The sequence below is a fragment of the Spodoptera frugiperda genome, chromosome 4, assembly GCF_023101765.2.
Source record: "Spodoptera frugiperda isolate SF20-4 chromosome 4, AGI-APGP_CSIRO_Sfru_2.0, whole genome shotgun sequence".
Taxonomy (NCBI): Eukaryota; Metazoa; Arthropoda; class Insecta; order Lepidoptera; family Noctuidae; genus Spodoptera; species Spodoptera frugiperda.
In genome coordinates this window covers 9,122,432-9,142,080 of record NC_064215.1, presented here as the reverse complement: position 1 = coordinate 9,142,080, position 19,649 = coordinate 9,122,432, and the positions used below count along the sequence as shown (strand labels likewise).

General features: G+C 37.6%; 1 protein-coding gene across 1 annotated transcript in view; it reads left to right on the top strand.

The window, feature by feature from the left end:
- Nucleotides 1-19,649, top strand: part of LOC118272365 (protein N-terminal asparagine amidohydrolase) — a 66,086-nt gene that overhangs the window by 3,405 nt on the left and 43,032 nt on the right. Inside the window, exon 2 of the mRNA XM_050707971.1 lies at nt 9,019-9,049. The gene's annotated coding sequence lies outside the window, so the exon portion shown is untranslated. The remainder of the gene's footprint in view (nt 1-9,018; nt 9,050-19,649) is intronic.

Below are 19,649 nucleotides of genomic sequence, written 5' to 3'. Positions count from 1 at the left end.
GCGCTCTGATTGGCCGGCTGAACGCGCTCTCGATTCGATTGCTTTAAATGTAAAGTAAGCTCGTACTAAGGTTGCCGGATTCAAATAGAGAATCTCGTTAATATTGTTGAAGATATATTCTTTAAATGCTATTTAGGGATGGTCTCCCTAAATTAACTTTTGAACAGAAATCTTCAGTTGCACTCGTATGTGAAAGCATAGATTGACATCGATACTTAAAGAACCAATCTTGATCTTATATACGTATGACTTTTTTACAAGTGCTGACTGTACAATGTATGCAAATTACTGTTTGCAATAATAAAGTATGCAATTACAAGAAACAATCGTTCTGAACTGTCAAAGATTAGAAGGCAATGTATATTGCTCATTGTCTCGTTCGCCATAATTGCTGGAATGTGCTCGAGATCATACAGGATGATTCAGGTGTGAGGCACGCACCTAAATGTCATCATTAAATGGCGCCTTGCACATATATGGTTGTAAGAAGGCAATGTGCATAATCAGTACTACTCTCATCTTTATATTATCAGAACCTGATGATTCTTAAGATTCGGTTATTTCGATTCCGAAGAAAGTAAAATTTTCTTTTGGTTTTATATGGTTTTGCTTTGGGACCTTCTAATTGTTCGGATCTCTACTCGAATCCTCATGCGACATCATAAAACCTACTAGTAATAACAAGAACCATTTGATTTCAATACCAATTAAGAACCAGAAAATATAATCTTAATTTGGACCTGGCATAAACGGAGACCGCACAAGGCAACCGTTGACATTTGACCAAATATCTCCATCTACGCATCTACCAATGTAATGATTTCATGTTCAATTTCTAAGTGACTCCTTATACGTTGCCAGTAAACCACCGTTAAGGGTCCATGGTTACAGTTTGACATTAAAAGTTTCCAATTAAGGGGTCTTAGATAAAGGCAGGGTAATCTTGGCTCGGTAGCCGTTCTCGTGCCCTATTGGGATGCGGCGCTAGTCCCCGGTTTGTTTACCTTTGGACTTGATTGATAGATAATACAAGTTCTCACTAATTAGCTAGTGTGAGCTAACGGTGCAGGAGAAATGTTAATGAAGGAAGCTGTTGGAGTAATTGAATCATGATTGCCTTTTGGTGCTTTGTAATTAGGAAGTTTCGCATGTTTGCGGATTGGGTGTGAATTATTGGATAATGAATGAATAACACTTAATAAACAAGAATTGTTGGGTAGGTAACTATGGGTATTGCTTTTTTAAAATCTCTGAGTGCATTTGTATCTCATTAGGTTCATTTCCATGGGCTTGTATAATGCATGCTATAAAGTGTTTGCTAATTCATTAATGAGGAGTATTAATGGAAACAAAATAAATCTTACAAAATTACAAAGAGAATATACTTCAGCACCCTTTAAATACAGAATTCAAACCAACCGAAAGTACAGAGAATCTCACGATTAACCTTCAAGAGAGAAAAAATCCCGTGAGAATGTTGGAAAGTACCTAAAACGTTGCAGAAAGGCGAATCAACGTTATGAAGGTGTAGTGCACCCTTCAGTCGTGTGTGCCCGTTAGCTAGATGCACGCCCGCGACTTGCTTCGCCACTAGACGACGATTTAATTAACGTATTGTGTGCCCGCCGCTATTAACCGCAGCTCTTAGACGGTTAAGGCTCAGTTCTAATTCTGTTTTCATTCTGTTTTTAGGTTCATTGCTTATTTTTGGTGCTGGAGACTCTAAATTGTTTGTGAAGAAAAGGTGTTATGAAGATTAACCCATTTCTCATACATTTTTCGTGTCTACAAGAATTCCAAATTTACCATGGAAGAGTCCATACTCTCCTTTATCTTATCCTATATTAAACCTTTAAATTCATATTATATTAGTGATAACCACTTTGAAACGATTCTAAAAGCATTTTATAAAGACCCAAAATACACCAGAAGTTGAAACTTCCTAGTGAAAGTTGTTCCTTTCTCAGATATTCCCCTTAACGTTTGGCCCTCGATAAGGGATTATGCACCATTATTATGCAGAGCTCTAAGGTTTCGGGAACTCAAGTTCTCGTCAATTAAGGTATCGGTACGGCCCATCTTCTATCCATAGCGGCTAACTCGTCTGGTCTAAACCTAGAAGGCACAATGGCTCCGAATAATGAGACAACCGGCAAACGTTACTTAAATGGTTTTCGGTAGATGAAAAGCTTAAAGCAATTTTAATGGTTCTTATTGAGACTTGGATGCTTACCATATTTGGTGAATTTGATTGTTTGACGTTTAATTGCAATGGTTGGCAAGTTCTTTTCAACTTTTTTTACTAGCTTCTTTCCAAAACGTGACTTCAGAAATGAATTCGAAGAAAGATAGTCAAAACATTATTTTCACTTACCGTCTGTTATGATCTATGTCATTCATAGGCTGAAGTTTCCAGCGTTTTAGTTCTAACGTCAATGTTGAATGATAAGGTCATGTCAGTCGCCCAGTGAAAACAAAACATTTTCTATTTCATGGCAAGAAATAATATTTAATGGTGGGCAAAGGTAATTGACCAGGAAAGCAGTATTTATTGGAGATCTGTGTCGATCTCAATAGCGCTATGATAGGTTACTGTGCCATCGACTTGTACTTACAATTTGTATACCAATACCCATTTTCTCTTAGTTGACATTTATGTCCTATAGTTATAGCAATTATTGATATATGATCAATAACAACAAGAAATCATAGTTTCTTAAACGTGAAACGTGTTATTTGATTGGATAGTTATTATTATTACTTCGCTGGGTATTGTCTGTCATAAATATCCAAAAATGGTTTTACACAGGTGTTAATGAAATTTACTGTGATGGGTCTCGACGAAAATTATGTATTAATTGTTTAAATAATAGCCTTATTGTCAACATTTTGCAGATAATCTTAAATAATGGTTGAAATAAATCACCTAATGCCGACTGATTTTTTTATCCCCGTTAAAATTCACATTAAAAGAGTTTAGTTGGATTTATAGATTTTATAGGCAGTTGAAAGTTGTTGAACTTTTAACAAACATAGTGTGTTGACATTAGAATCGAATTCTCGATAGTCGTGAGCAGTAGCTCCACAGGCTCTCTCCATTAAGATCTCAAACGGATGTCGACAAGCCTTGTCCCGTCTCAGGCGCAGTTTATAAGCAAAGCATTGCTAGTGGAAAATCAATTGAAGCGCGCGTCGGAATGCACCGGGGAAAGTGAACGGGGCTGGGATGATTCCAACCTAAGATTAGATACTAGAAGGGTTTAAATTTGCATTGAATTTATGTTTACTGCAACACCTAAAGTAATAAAAATGAAAATAAAGATTATTCCGTTCCGTATACGATTTGTACAACATTTTCCAACACTTCAACGTCGTCAAAGCTGCATTCTTGTCATACCTACTATCCTCTATAAACCATTCCTCAGAAATCACATCTCAATCAGATGCTATTTCAATTTCGCTGCGATTAAAACCATTGAAATTTTCATAGTGTCCGAGGAATGTTTGCTTACCGTTTTATACGGCGTGTTCTCACGAGTTCCGCGCCTGTTTAAACGTTCTGCGCAGACGACACGGATTTTAATCGCTACACAACGTCATTGGTGATTTATCGACCGATGTTGGCTAGACGCTTGGATTTTAATGTTATGCCGCGAGGACACGCCGGTACTTGGGATTCTGTACAGGAATTTCAGATTTACAGATGTATTTTTGCACGTATTACAATTCTGATTGTCTTAATCGTGTCTGTCTTTGATGGTATTACGTGTAATTGTTTTAAAGTCTGTTGAAGATTCAACACTTATAAGCCTCAATTACTATTCATCTTACTTGGCACCTTTCTCTCTAGTGCTAAGAAACAATAGCCAGATTTTATCCACAATTTCCTGGGATATAATTTCGAAACAATTATCCTTACATTTCTCACGGCCACTTCCACTTGTCCCCGAGAGACGTGGGTTGGGCTGACACGCCTCTAGAGCCCCATCATGTCTGACTGTCAACTGAGCTCGTATTGCGGGAACATTGTTGGTTTTGTTAGCATTTTGCAATCTGTCAACTGCATTGATATTGGGGACAAGTCTTCATTATGACTCATTTTGTTGACATCTATGACTTAAATGTCACGCTTTTGTAGTTCAGTAATTTGGTCTTTGAATGTAGTCTGTTTGACGATTCGTATCGTGTCATTTGATTGTCACAGAGTAACTGTTGAATGGAAAAGAATTTGTATTTCATTATTATACATGTCTCTAGTTTAGTTGGGCGAGTGTCAATCAAAAGAACTGATTCTCATGATTGGTTGGGCATCAACACAATACATCATATTTTTGAAGGGGGAAAATCATCCAATGACTTCTCCCGCCTTGGGCGAGGCGAGAGTGAGTGCCAGACTCTTACTGACTAAAAACCACCTCGTTCCTACTCCTGCTTTCGAGCCGAGGCCCCGGTAACTCGCTAGGCAGTCCGCAACATCACCTAAAGCCTAAAATAATAGCGGTTTTATGTAAACACAACAAACTTGAACGATTTTGAAAAGTTTGAAATCGTTAATTCAGCAGTACTTAGCCGTCTATACTTATTAATTTTATTCGAATGTCCATGTGTCATCGTATTACATAAATAATTTTGATTATCACCAACACACAGCACAGATTGCTGCAGTAAAATATTTACTGCTACATTTAAATTTTAATTAACATCGCCAGTGCGTTCGCATTTGAATAATAATAAAACTCCACCATTTATTATGCACCCTTAGTTTTACTGTTATTACACAATTTATGCCAATCTGGATTTTAATGCTGGTGAGACTTAGATCTGATATAAAACTTCAGATTTCCAGTAAAACTGGAAACAATATGGTTGTTCTGAATGATTTTAAGCAAGAGTCGAGTATGGTACGGACGGTTTTGGTAAAAAAATACGGAATGTGTAGTTTTAAAATATATTTTACTCTATCTTACCCAAAATGTAAAAAATATTGATGGCTATGTAAGTGGTACTTACATTCAAACCTTCAAGAAAAGAGCGTACTCCTTTTTAAAAGGCCGGCAACGCACCTGTGGCTCCTCTGGTGTTGCGGGTGTCCGTAGGAGGCGCTGATCGCTTACCATCAGGTGACCCGTCTGCTCGTTTGCCTCCTATTCCATAAAAAAACCTATCTACCAATTCCAGACTTTGGGTTCAATGTTAGACTTCATGATAAAACCTATACTTGAAATATCAACATTAAAAATTCAAACAAACTGCTCACCTAATTATTGTAGTCTGTGCATACAATAATTAAACATTTCAAAACATATTTACATACAGTGACAGTGATGCAACCACAAGTTATATTGCTCCCTTCACAAATAAGACATCATTCATAAAGCTATTATACATAATATACCTTCAACAATTAATATTTGTGGAGACCACACGCATTAACAGCCTCGTTCATATTCTGAGGGTGTGATGACCTAAAATTGCATGGCAAATCTGCCTTTGAATTTACCGTACCTATAGTAGTATAGTGGAATTATGTTTGCAAGCATAAACACGAATTCTTTAGATTCCGCATTCCTGCGATCCCATAGTGTACTTCTGCATGTACGATCAAGACGTTTTTAGGCGACCGTCATTACACGTTGTTAGGCCTGCGGGTGTGTTCCTTAATCCATCAAATTACAAGCCGGCCATCATCTTAATATCCCCCGCCCCTCAAGCAGGCTTTCAATAAACCAGTACCGCATTGATAGGCCGTAATTATAGTACGGTGGATGCGCTCACATAAACTTGCTTGCAGCGAATTTGTGCTGTAATTCGGCCTCCTCAGTTTGTATTGTGGGATTGTTTAGATCCTCCCGATACAATGCGTGTTTGTTTTTATTAATGCACGGTGTTCCTTACAGCCCACCGATATTTTATATGCACATTTTGTTCTACTATTTAGTAAGTATCACTTTGTTTTAAATAAACAAAGATTTTATTTAAATCGACTAAACATATTATGTAGAAATCAACAAAAACACGAACGCAGGTGCATTTGAATGACGCCCTCATTTACATACAAAGTTAGTTTTAAGAATTATTCTAAATGTTAATGTTAATTATGTAAATCGATTCGATATCCTTCCTTTGAAACTTTAAATGATATTCTATGGAAGGAAACATGCAGTAAATATGTCCCTAAATCGACCTCCGAAATGGTAGCCAAAGCCATTTAGATTTAAAATAATCCAATGAGTATATTAATATACAAACGTGATTGATTACAACCGGCGCTAAGCACAAAATAATTGTAGGGATTTCATATAACACTCGAAAGGCGGCGAGCTTCATCTGATTATTATAACATAGATGATAGGTATCAAATGATAAATGTTGTATTCTTAATTGGGTTAAGATATATGATTGTGTGTTTTTGAATTATCATTAATTTAATCTCGCCTTTTAAATTAGTGTTTTATTTAATGAACAGAATGAAATGAGAACTTGATCTGAAAGGTTTTAAAGGAGATGTGTCTACTACATACTCAGGTATTCTGTAGTTTACTGCGGTCGGCGGCTCCGGCGACACTACGCCTAGTTGCTCAGCGAGTAAAAACGTTGACGTTACTGCAAATTGTTTTAGCGACACATCAAAGTTTTTACTGTCAGTCAGCCACTTACTTATCGCCTTGAGCTCTACAAATCGTCCCGGGCTTTCACCGGTAAATGTCCTATGAAATTGCCATCGTGAGTCCCGCTCTGACCATAAAGCAGGCGCAGGCGGGAACGCGACGCGTTTATGATCCAATAATAATGTGCTAAGACAATGCTACGTGTGTTCACATTATGCGATTCGTCTCGACGCATTCATTTTACAAAATTTTACTCTAAGCCTTTGTCAGCGTAGCATTTTGAAAGGTGTTCAAGGTAGACGTTAATTTTGTTTATAAGCCTGAGGCTACGTGAGAGGCGTCGATGTATGTCGTTAGAAGCACATGCAAATTTGTAGACGTTGCAATTTAAATTTTGCGCAAAAGTGATATTCTAGCGTCGTGCGCTGAGCTTCCCGCACCTCTAAGAAACTTTAACAGGTCCTGTTAGCGGTATACGATCATATTATAGCACCACTTAAATCAGACATACTGTAATTTCAATTTAATCATCATCCAATTAGAGCTATAAAGACTTTTTCATCTGTATTCTTCGATAACATGTAATTACTGGTTCAAAAGTGACGTGTTAATTTAACCATGTTTGTCCTACTGACAGACATTACTACTGTTCCAAATAGAGAGATAATTCAGTCGTTTCTGAAATTGTCCGGACTCGGAGTATAGCTGCAGGTATGAACGGTACTCGGCTGCGTGACCGTGCCGCTGGCTTCTCCTAAATTAATACTCGATTGTGTTGCACTGGCCACATTGTCTCGGTGAGGTGGCGTGACAGCCTGTCGTTACATTGGAACACTTTCTAGTCGTGTTGAACACTGATTTAAGTGGAATTTGTTACAGAAATAGATCCTCCGCGTCGGCTCCCCCACTAACTCAGCCTCAGGCCTTTAAATTAAGTCTTCAGCTCGCTGCAGTTTCTGTAATTCCTATTTATTGTAGACACAAAGTTTTTAACGCCGCTTCGGCTTTAAGTTCGCATCGCTCCTTCTTTATACGCGTTGCGAGTTCAATAATTTCCTATTATCGTTCACTAGCACCATAGGCGTATATTGCGCTACTGGATATCTTATTACTGAATATCTTTTCCAGTAATACCAGTACTATTTATTAGATTGAGTCGTGAGACCGTGGAGCGCGGTAGCCAAGCGGCTGAATAAAATAAATAAATAGGAAATGAATATTATCCCAGCCCTCAGGCACTTCAATAAAGTAACGGTGTATTTGGTTTGCTACTGGCTTCAAATTCGTTCTCGGTTTCGCAGGGCATTGATTTATTATGTCTATGCATTTATTCGCGTGTATTGAAATAAGACATTTCACAATAAGAACGGGAATTTATGATATGATGTCGAGTGTGTCAGTTATCTTCATTCATTCTTGAACAAATTAGGTCTTAAGATATCAATACGTCTGACACACATATTTATTTCCATCATCAATAATATTCTTGTTTATTTGCAGGGCATTGCTAACGATTGATTAAATTGCATCCGCAACCTGCGCGCGCGCATATACCATCATGCATAATACTCATAGTTTATTGCTCTATTACACAACCATTATTTATGGCCCGATTGCTTTACCCAAGTGATTGGAATGTCGTTTTTTCCATGCAATTAAACTGCTAAAATGACATACCTGTATTCAGGTTGCCGTGGTTGGCTACGTGACAAGTAAAATATTGTCATCTAATTTGCTTTAAGGCGGATTACGTTAGAATATTATATTTTAATGCCTACGCTCATTTCATAGAATTGATTTTCGATTTGGCTGACTTACTTGTAATATACCGTCTTATAACATTAACTTTTTAAAGTCGGTGATAAATTGTTGTATCAACAAGCACGTAAATAAGAAGATGATCTCACGAAATGCTTCCTCTTAACCGTTGCCTAGTTTCTTGAGCGCCGTTGACTTATAAAATACTTTATGATGGTAACAAATATTGCCAGTTTTATGTCAGGGATGCACCATGCATCTCTGTGCCTTTAGTCTTTACTGCCATCTTTATGGTAGTAATTTAGAGCTGTTTGATCTTAAATGGATGTAAATTGCATTTCTAATATGTCATCAGGATTTATTAGAGCCTGTTGTGGATCGAATTCCGCAGTATTTCTCATCTTGTGTAGAAAATTAATCTTGGCCGATCAGTTTTTAATGAAGTCGCGTTGTTCGGTTACGTTATAGATATTTGCATAGAGATTAGTTTGGGAATTGCTTCTCGGATCATGTTTGCGTATATTGTCGTTTAAAATTGATCGCCTGTCGCTAGTCTATTGGTTGTGATAATAAGATTAGGGATTACAAAGACTGTTTAAAGATTGTGAATATTATTTTTTGGTTATTCTAAAGTGTGTATTATTTGTTTCAGATTGACGATATAATTGCGTGATGTGCCTCCGGTGAGTAGATGCTGAATTTGAATATTTCAAAGATCTGCTAAAAAATAAATCCATCGCTTTTTGAGTAAATTAGTTTAGCACTTGAATTTACTTACCGATTTTAATCTCACGCTGCACAACATTACAAGCACTCTTATTTGGACAAACCCCTCAATGGACAGTACAACCATTAACCCGGACACTACCAAAGTAATGTCTTAACTCCTTACAAAGGGTCCCAGAGAACACGTGATTCTGTCCAACACATCCCTTTGTATACCAAAGCTTGCTCGTTGTCCCCAGTCGACAATTCTACATTCCCTGTAACATTCAGTTGCACAGATCGTGCGGCACGCCTGCATAATGTACCCGTGAGCATCCAAGACCTATTTTTTGTCTGTACTCTGAGTGAATTTTAAATCGAACATGTCTTTATAAGAGGGTTTCCATTTCTTGTGCCCGTAACACTGGGTTTAGATTTAGTTTCCGTACTATGAGTTTCTTGTGTTGTTGTCACGGAAATGTATGACTTATGACGTTCTTATGAGTTGTTGCGGTTTTTAATGTGATTGGGGGAATGTTTAAGAACTGTCTGTAGGGAAGAATTGGGTTTGAACTGAACACCTTTTAAATTTCTAGCTTTTAAACATAATTCTAAATGTTATTTTTCACTACACGAAAAAGGCATGTTTTAAATATGCTGTAGTTGTTTTAAAGTGTTTAATGAGTTCATAATTTTTGATTTTACGCTTGTCCGTATGTTTTTTTACTATTTTTAATGGCACTTTGTTCTGTGTTTTGTGGTCTAATGCCACAGCTCTGTCAAACTATGACATTGAGTGGATCATTCGACTCGGTAAAAGTTAATCAATCATTTTGTTTTGATGTTTTGACACTTAGAAATAATAAGACAATGTGTCTAGACACTGACAATTACACGTTATTATTGGTATTAAAATTATTTTATTAGACAGCTACCTACTATTTAATGAGTATATAAAAAATCCTTAGAATGCCCGATGAGATTTTGTACGTGATCACTTGATTGACTGATAGTTTGGTGATCCATAATTCGAGGTTGTCAAAAACCACTATCTCGATAAAAACCACTCGAGTATGTAACCATTTGTTCAACAATCGAACCTTCCAAACTCGAATCAATAACCCAAACACGAACTCACGAGTCTTAATTACAACCTGAACTAAATACCAATATCGTGTCGATAATAAATCTCGTAAACAAAGAGCATCAGTTTCAATAGTAGGGGGTTTGCATGTAACGGTAGCGGCTAATACAATAATGTGTAACCGCGGCTTTGTTTAAGAAATTGAGTGGTTTTTCGATCGTGACGGTGTTGAGCTTCTTTCAATCTATGTTCGACCAACAAGACCTTTGCGTAGTTGAGGTGAATCGGAATAGGGTCTGTTTGTGTTTTGTTTTTGTTTTGTTTTGATGTAAATGGTTTTTGTGGAAGGTATATTTGTTTGTTTGGGGATTAGAGATTGATATTTAAAGATTTGTCTTTTAAATAAGGTGAATATATTCTATTGACGGTGACGTCACATGTTGCTTATCTATCTTGTGAATGATTTTTTTTGTTAATCAGGTCGTTTTTGTTTAGTGTTTGGAGAATCAAGACAAGTGTTGTCCTTATCCTAGATTAAAGTTTATGGATTTACGATAACTTTTAACGTTTCGTATGCTGTATACATAATTATAACTACTAGTGGTCGCCTAGTGGTCGAAATTCGACCATATACGATTTAATTTACAATACCACTTAACATACGTTCAAGGATAATTTTTATTTAACTCAAACTCAAACAAACTCTTTTATTTAAACTCTATTCATATGACACGTGAGAATATCATCGCAATGTCTATCGATTTTGACGTTTTGTCAAGTACGATCAGATACTATGCATGTGTGTGTAATGTTTTATTTGTTGATTTAATGTACTTTATAAGCATTATTTTTGAAAAATATTAGCGTACTGCACTTCTCCTACACATAAACTATAAGTGTACCAAATTTTATGCTCCTACGTCCGCGCAATTTTCGTAAAAAGCGGTCCAAATTTTTTGCATCACGTATTAATATATAGATATAAATCAAATTTTATACAGTACGTTAAGTTTAGTATAGTACCTATTGCGTTGTAACCAGAGGCACCTTTACCTCTTAGAAACTGGGTCACGTTTGCAGCAAAATTTTCAGAAACGAATGCTTATCCAACAACAATAAATATTACATTTGACAACGCAGATTGGTTATTGTGATCAACACTCTTGTTTGTAAGTCACGAGGTTGTAAATTTTATGAAAACGTTAAATTTTGAACGGCATTTAAAGTGTTTAAGTTCGCCTTTAGATTTCACTGAACAATTATAGGTACATTGGAAATATTGGCTTTTTGATTTATAGGTGAGACATAAAGCAAGAGGTCCTGATACGAAACCCAGGTGAAACATTATTTGGCTTACGGTACTTAAAAATTAAGTAGTATACATACAATACAATATGCAAGGAGTAGACTCTAAAACGTGTTTTTGTTATGAACTTTGTTCTTAATTATTATGTTACCGGCTTACTCACGTAACTATTTGACAAGCAACTCGATCAGTTTCAAGCCATGATAGAGACTTATATCCATGAGCAGCATTCCGCGGCAATCGTCGTGTTGTGTGTCTATAATTAATTTAGTATGTCTCACGAAAATTATAATAAAACTTTTTCTTCTATTAACGTGATAAGAGTTTTTGGGTCAAAATTTCCACATATTTCAACCACTACAAGTCTTAGTAATCAGGATCAACGTTGTTGACCAGATTAAACCACACCAATACCAATGAACCCCAATAATGTCGCATCTTTTTACCCGACTGTGCTAGAGGGAGGATTATGTTTTTGTAGTTCTATCATCTATCAAATACATACTAACAGTTCATACAAAACATACTGTTTTGAATCAAAGCTAATCCCGTTTTCAATATCAGAAACACAAATTGATATTGTTTATTTGTATCTGTGGTCTCAAGCTCTATGTCCCGACTCCGCCCGCCGGCACACCCCGTGCTATCTATACGGCTATCTACCAAGCGATATTGTGAACAATATTAATCTTTTTACAAAGAACTTGTAACACTAGAAACGGTTATAAACAAAATTCTTAACACAACTATTTTTATTGCCCATTTGACTTGTCGTTTTTTCGTTTAAAAGCTGCTGTTTTTTTGACCTGTGACGTAGATCTGTGTAGTGGCCAGTATGTCGTTTCTAGTAAAATTTATTGTTCCCGGTTTTAAGACGCGTACAATTCCAATTAATACTATAGGAAATAGGTTCTAATTGAATCTCAATATTATTTGTAATAGGCCAGTGAGAAAATTTGTACCGTAGATTTGTTATTAAGATAACCAATGAGCTATTATTTTTGAGATAATTCCTATAATTTATAGTTGCGGTGCACTCCGTTTTAAGTGGCTTATTAGGTATCGAGTATTTATTAGTTAGACGCTTATAGGTACTTAGTTGCAAAGTTAAAGGATTCTTTGTTCATGTCCTTCAATAAAATTAAACTATAGATCTTATGAGGAGTGAATAAAAATGATTAGATTATGCATCGTTTTAATAATCTGAGACGATAGTAATTTTTGGACACCCGGAACACCAGAGGTGTTACAAGTGCGTTGCCGGCCTTATAGGGGGTTATGAATTTAAGGGTTGTTGGGGAATCGGGAATTGGAAAGATTGGGAAGGGGATTAATAGGGCCTCCGGTTACCTCACTCACACAACGCAAGCGTTGTTTCACGACGGTTTTCTGGGAGGCCGTGGTATCTGGTAAATAAAGGACTTAATTTTGTCCGTGTAAGATTAACACATATAGAACAATAGAGTTACGTTTGAGAAGACTACGAAACCTAATTCAAATTCAAAAGCAGTAAGAAATCACAAATTCGAGAGACACTCATTTAAAAAGAAATGTAAGAAGAAATAAATTCTACGCTACAATTCTAACTGGCCACGCGACCATAATCAACAAAAACCATGAATGAAAAACGAATAAAAAAACAACTCAATTCCTACCCAAACCTCCTTAGCTAATCGAAACATTAATATTATAACAAATACGAAACGTAATAAAATTGGAAAGCCGATTAATAATGGATAACTTAATTCAAAGGTAACGTTAGTCAAAGTCATTAGAAATTCTAAATGGATAGACTTAAAGAATTAACTGTTAACACCTTATAAATAATTATGGAGTCGGAAACTTAGTACTGAGTTGTAATAGTTATTAAGGAGTTTACCGATTGCTCTAGTTAATCTACTTAGAAAGTGGACAAGGCTTTTGGAAGAGGATTAAGTTCAAGATGGTATAACTGTATAGGACAGGTGTTTGGTAATGGACAATGGAAACGGTTGGATGAAAATAAAAAGAGAATTTAGAATTTTGGACAATAAGGACGTAGTCAGACTTGTATATCTAAAAGAATAAACAAGCATCTTTATGAATGTGCAACATTAGTTTGTGAATGCAATTTCCAAAGTTGTAAATAGTCATCATCATTATCATCAGTCGGAAGACGTCCACTGTTGAACAAAGGCCTCCCCCTTTGTCCTCCACGTAGAACGACAAAGCGCCACCTGCATCCACTAGGTGGACCAATGACATCGTCAGTTCCGGGGAGCCATTTGATGCAGGTGACGGCTTGTCATTCTACGTTATAAATAGAAGTTGCATCTAATTTGTAAACCAAAATTCATTTGATACCAACAATGAGTTAGGTTACACAATGTTGAACAATTGATAATTGTTCTTGATAAAGCCAAGTCAATGAATCTCAATGAAAATATTGTAAACTTCAACGTTGAAGCATTCTCATAGTAAATCTTCACTACAGATGTTACTACAGTGTTTAAATTAAATAATACCATAACACGACCAATATATTTTATCTTGTACTTAATTGGAGCCCTTAAGTATAAATTTTCAATAGGTGAATAGATAAATCGTGACATACCCATATATTGCGGCGTTTAGTGCTTCGTATTATTAGATAAAAAGGCCTCTGCACAAACTGCAAGAGACCGCGGTCATTTAGAAGAAAATATTTTAGGAAATACAAACAAGAATTTAGTAAAATGTTTCCCTGCATTAGCATAGTCTATAATTACATACAAAATAAATAAAACTAGAGTAACAAATCAAGTTACTGTATATAAGCTTATCGGTTGAAGTGTAAACTATTGCGTCGTATTTACTTTCTTCATTATAAATGCGTTCGTTACGGTAATCTATCGTGTTTCTCCTCAAACTTAGACCGTGACCACTGTCCGGGCGGTCTACGGCTAATCGGTTTAAGTAATGTTCATTAATTAAGGTCCCCGCCCGTCGGATTACCGGCCCGGCACCGTCCACTCGCGAACAACAATATTTTGTCAACCACCCGCATCAGTTATCCGACTTGTCTGCTCTCATTATTAGATATTAATCGTAATTATAATAAAGTACATTTGTAACTCTGTTATAAGATTATCTCTACCTAGTCCTACTTATTTTCCAAAACTATCGTTACATACAAATGAAGTCTTGTGCATTAACGTGTCAGAAGCTAAAGATTCCAGCCGAGGCGGTTCGTTTAGATAGATGGCCACTATTTGTTTCAGCTGATTGGACTGTTCAAGGGACGTATCTTCCATGATTGTTTTCCGCGAACCCTTCCGAAGCTATTCAGAATAAATGTAAACTGCCGATGGTCGCTGAAGATAGCCAATCAAACGCCTGATAGATGCGTCCAATATTTTATGGCTTTGCTCGAAATGCTTATCCGTCAAAATGCGTATATTTTGGAAGGGATCGGCAATATCCTATTACTAATTAATGCATATACGCAATACATATTCGGTCCTCTACCAGGAGCGTAATATCTCACGTTACGAGTAACAATGTGGGCGATATTTTAAACAGTTTTTGCAATATTTTTCCCTTGGTCGGTTCATTTGTTTCCCGGCGTGCCGCGTCTAGGATTTATTTTACAAGCAACATTATCTCGTCCCTTCAAAGTGACTAACATCCTACACACGATATGTTCTTATTAATGGTCGCTTGGCGCCTTATTCATATTTTACACGAGCAAACAGATTGTGTGTAATAATTGGACATGCGTCAAGCGTGTCACGGTAATGTGGTCATAAGTTAGCCGGTGGCCCCGGGCGCGTGTCATTATGCCAATCTCGACAATTGAGCCTCACCGCTTGTCCCGGCACAGCGTCGAGATGATCTATGATCTGGTATTATGACTTGGAGAATTGGCTCCTGCTCGAATTAACCTTCCAGCTCTCTTAGAATGTACACTACCAGAACAATATAATAATTATTTAACACTTTTTCTCCATATTAACCTAGTAGATCGCGTGTCCGCTTCGTACGGTATTTTTAACACAACAATAATTTGGGAAACACCCAAATTATTGTTATGAGTTCTAAGTCTCAGGGCATTGACACATAAATAAATGAGGTACCATCAGAACAAATCATGGCACTCATTGATACTTGTAAATATTATTAGTAATGGTGGACAGGCGTCGTGCCGTTCACACCCACCGCCGCGTCTGCGTTTGATTAAGAGCGGGCTAATGAAATTAATAACCGTGGAACACCAAGTCTAGCTAGCGCCTCCTTCGCTCTTGACAAATGACCGAGTGTAATTTCACACGGGACCGTAATAATACAACGTCGAAGCTCTACGTGTACCCTTTGTGGGCTGACATAAGTGTAATTGAAATTTTAACTCGCCTATTTCCTGTAACATGTTATCTTTAAAGTGACAAATCTAGCACTATCAGGTTGTTTAAAGAATCAGATACGTCTATTACGCTGTTCCGAACTCAGTTTAATCATTAGAAAAATTATTACTGTTTTTTTTGAAGAACTGCTTGGAAATGTTCGTTTCTAGTGATCAAACCGATCGATCTTGGCACCAGATATACTGTTTTGAAATAAAATGTAAGGTAATGGATAGTTAACCTACAAAAGCTTAATTCGTAGCAGAAAATAACATGCAGGATACAGTTAGTAAATATGGCGTCCATGAATGGTAACAACATGATGTTAAAACAAGGTGGTCACGATCTCTCATCAAGGACGCTACGCAGATGCATAACGACGGCAGGCCCAGTAACCTTGGTGCACCACAATTACACGCAATCCCTCTGCTGCAATTATGCTTTGAGCGGTTAAAATTTCCCTTAAGCCGTGATATAGTGGTATCATAGAGCAGGGCGCCCGGCCGGTATTTATCATAGTGCAGTTGCGCGGACGCGGACGGGACGCACGGAAACGAGATCGTCGGCCGGCCGGCGCGAGCGCACCACCGATAAATCTGCCGCACTTAACTCGCAACCGGTAAATAACTATGGGATTTCCGCGTGCGAGAACGCGATGCGCCCGAGCATAAATCTATGCCCGTATTGTGATATTGTGTTGCCATTATGGGTCTCCGGGAAGGCTGGACGTCCCATAAATACACACAGTTTGCTCGGCAAAGCCTCTTGTGTCGTCTTCTCAATGGGTATCTGTGACGCGAGCCGTTTCCATATCTCAATGCCCAACACAAGCCGGGTGGCTTGCGTCTCTGTTAGTGTAATTCTGTATTTGTTTATTGTAATTGGAATGAATGCTCCTTTTTATAGCACGAAGTGCTCGAAGGAATACAATGTTGTAAGCGACGAAAGATGTGTGTAACTGCAGATATCATTTTTTATGTCGACCTTTTACTTTAAGTTGATCTTTAGCATTGTGTAAAGTTGGAATTACCCAAGCGATAGTAACAGTTTACAGGCCAATTCTGTCATCTAGTCTGCCTTTAGCACGTCCTAATAGGGTAGGTATGCAGCGATCGCGATCGCGCCGACGAACGAGCGATGCTACACGTGTTCCAGGCGAAATTACCATTATTATCGATCATCTCGCGCCAGCGTCTCGTAACGACCCTCAATAGGCGCGAGTCAGACTCCGCGAATCTTATCTGAGACGCAAGCGAACGCGACGCGAACAGAACGACCACGTCCCGTTACGCTCATCTGGCAATTTCAAGCTTGTTTACTTTGCTGCTGCGATGGACGAATATGATTAGCTCCGTTGGTGACACATAAGCTTGGAAACAGCGATGACATTTGTAATTAATCTAAATACTAGTGGCTACAATACGACGACAATGTCGTCGATTTAATCGTCCACGTTTATGGTACGACCATTATTCTTGCTATCTGTGTCGATAACCTTATTGCACGGTTTAGTACTAACTTCATAGAAAATTGAATTGTAATTGGGTTCTAAGAGAAATGTTAAGGCGCCATTCTTTCTTGATTGCACGTTGCGCCTACGGACAGTCTAACGCCGATGGTTATGGCAATTATTGCATATTAGCTGAATTGAATTCTGTGCTCTTGTAATTTATACTTTCATTAAATTATTGAGCATAAGTGTATTGGGTGTGTTGTGATTAATGGGGTGTGTCTGCAGCGTCTGTACCATCGCTTTGCTCGTTCTGTGCGAATTATTGAGACCGCTTTGTTATTCTGTCAAGTTGATGCTAATTTTATTTAGTGCCCGTGAAATTGGATGCTTCACGCTTTTTGTTCGTTGCGTTTTCAATGATAATTTGTATTGAAATGTTCGATACATAATAACATTACTTTTGAAGCGTGCTGCCATTATCGTTTGCGTCTACGATGTAAAATATTCAAGCAAATATTCGATGTGTGTGTCGATGTAATAAAATGGTAGAAGAGTCTATTCAGTCCTGTAACGACGGTTTGCTTTTATCCTTATCTCATAGATGTTTTCAGTTTACACATACAAATATAAATAAATGCATACCTTTGTTGGCGTGCAACACTGATTTGCATGCGATATTGTTGACTTATCTCGATTTTACCGAATTGTCCGATAATACTTATGTTTATTATGATACCTATGTTTATTTAAAGCTACATCTTATTCTGAGAATCATGTATTGCGAGGTAGTACAAGTTGAAAGTGGTAGAAAGGTATGCAAAACCGAATCAAGTTTACCAACATACTGAACATTCAACCTGGGTATTAAATCTTGTAGCTTTACATTCAGCCTAACGCCACACCTAGGTAACCATATTAATAACTCTTTACAAAGCGTTTAAGGGCATACTAGCGACTTTCGCTTGCGACATCGTCAGATAAGCGTTTGTAACTGCTAAATATGTGTGAATGTCTTCCAGCCTGCTTTGTGGCTCCCCATAAACTAAGGGCGGAATTACTCTTTTTGCTACCACACATTTGCAGCTAGTTTTAGAAAATTCTTCTTTATTGCTTCGTTTTTACATACTTTGATACAAAAAGATAAAGACCTAGCAGGCAGTTGCCTCAATTGGTTAGAATTTATTGGTGAATTATTGTCCTTCTCACCGTGGGTTGGTTTGTGGAGTTCTATTTGTGCTTTCCTTTTTTTTATTGAACACAATTTCAAAGCAATCTTCTTACTATATTTTTAACTTGTTAAACCTTAGCTACTGTCCTTTCTATATTCTAAAGTACCTATTTCGCTTGAGATCATTGACCACCGTGGATCATCACTAACAAAATCAGCTGATTCAAAATGTACAGTAAGTAGCTGTACCTAGATCCCTCCAGATCAGTTTACTCTACTTTATGTTATTGATAATGCAACACGACCTGCGCTGGTCCTACATAAATCCTACTTATCACAACCGGTGGGATCCAGTTGTTTTGGATTTGCGTTTCTTGTGCCCCTGCACTCCGAATGCGAATTATATTACACATGGCACTCGTGTATGCGTTGACCTTTACACGACTCCCTGTAACCGAGACTTTGGCTATCGAACGCTAAATTGTAACTTGCCGATATGTTCTTATTTCTATCGTGCGTGTTTGTAAGTAACTAGCGGTTCCCGTAGGGTCTAAGTAGAACTCGCAAATGGTAGCAAGAGGAATTGCTAGCAGCGTTTGCGCAGTTTCTTCGAAATCACTGTGTGGCGCTTGGTGTTTGAAAGTGCAGCTCTTTCATCCCGTGGGAAGGTTCTGTTAATGGCTTTATTTTAAGCGCGTTCTGTTCACACTAAGTTTACTGATTGTTCATGAAATGAGACTTAGAATTATAAGCTTTAACAATTTTAATCCTCAAAAGCCGTTGAACAAAACAAAATAGTTTCCAGCTATACGAATATAAAATGAATTCAATACATAAAACCTTAAGTACTCGAGCGCGTCTACACGGCCGTACTTACCACAATGTCTGCTCATTAGAGCCAGCTTACACAAGCAGTACTCGTAAAATTAGCCCTATATCGTTGCCCGTGGTAAGTCGACTAATCGCGGAAACTCACTAAACCAACGATATCGTGAGAACCGAACCGCCCCGGCCTGTGTAAGTGTGAAATGACATTTACAACGCGATCTCAACCGGCATTTGTATAATTAGATCGTAATTCTATTCGTTTACTCGTTACTAGATTCCGTGCACAACACTATGTGTTACCTACATAATGTTCTGTAAATGTCGCTGAAGCTCAACACTGTGATTTTAGATCGTTAGGGCTCCGTCCTCGTTTCAAGAAAT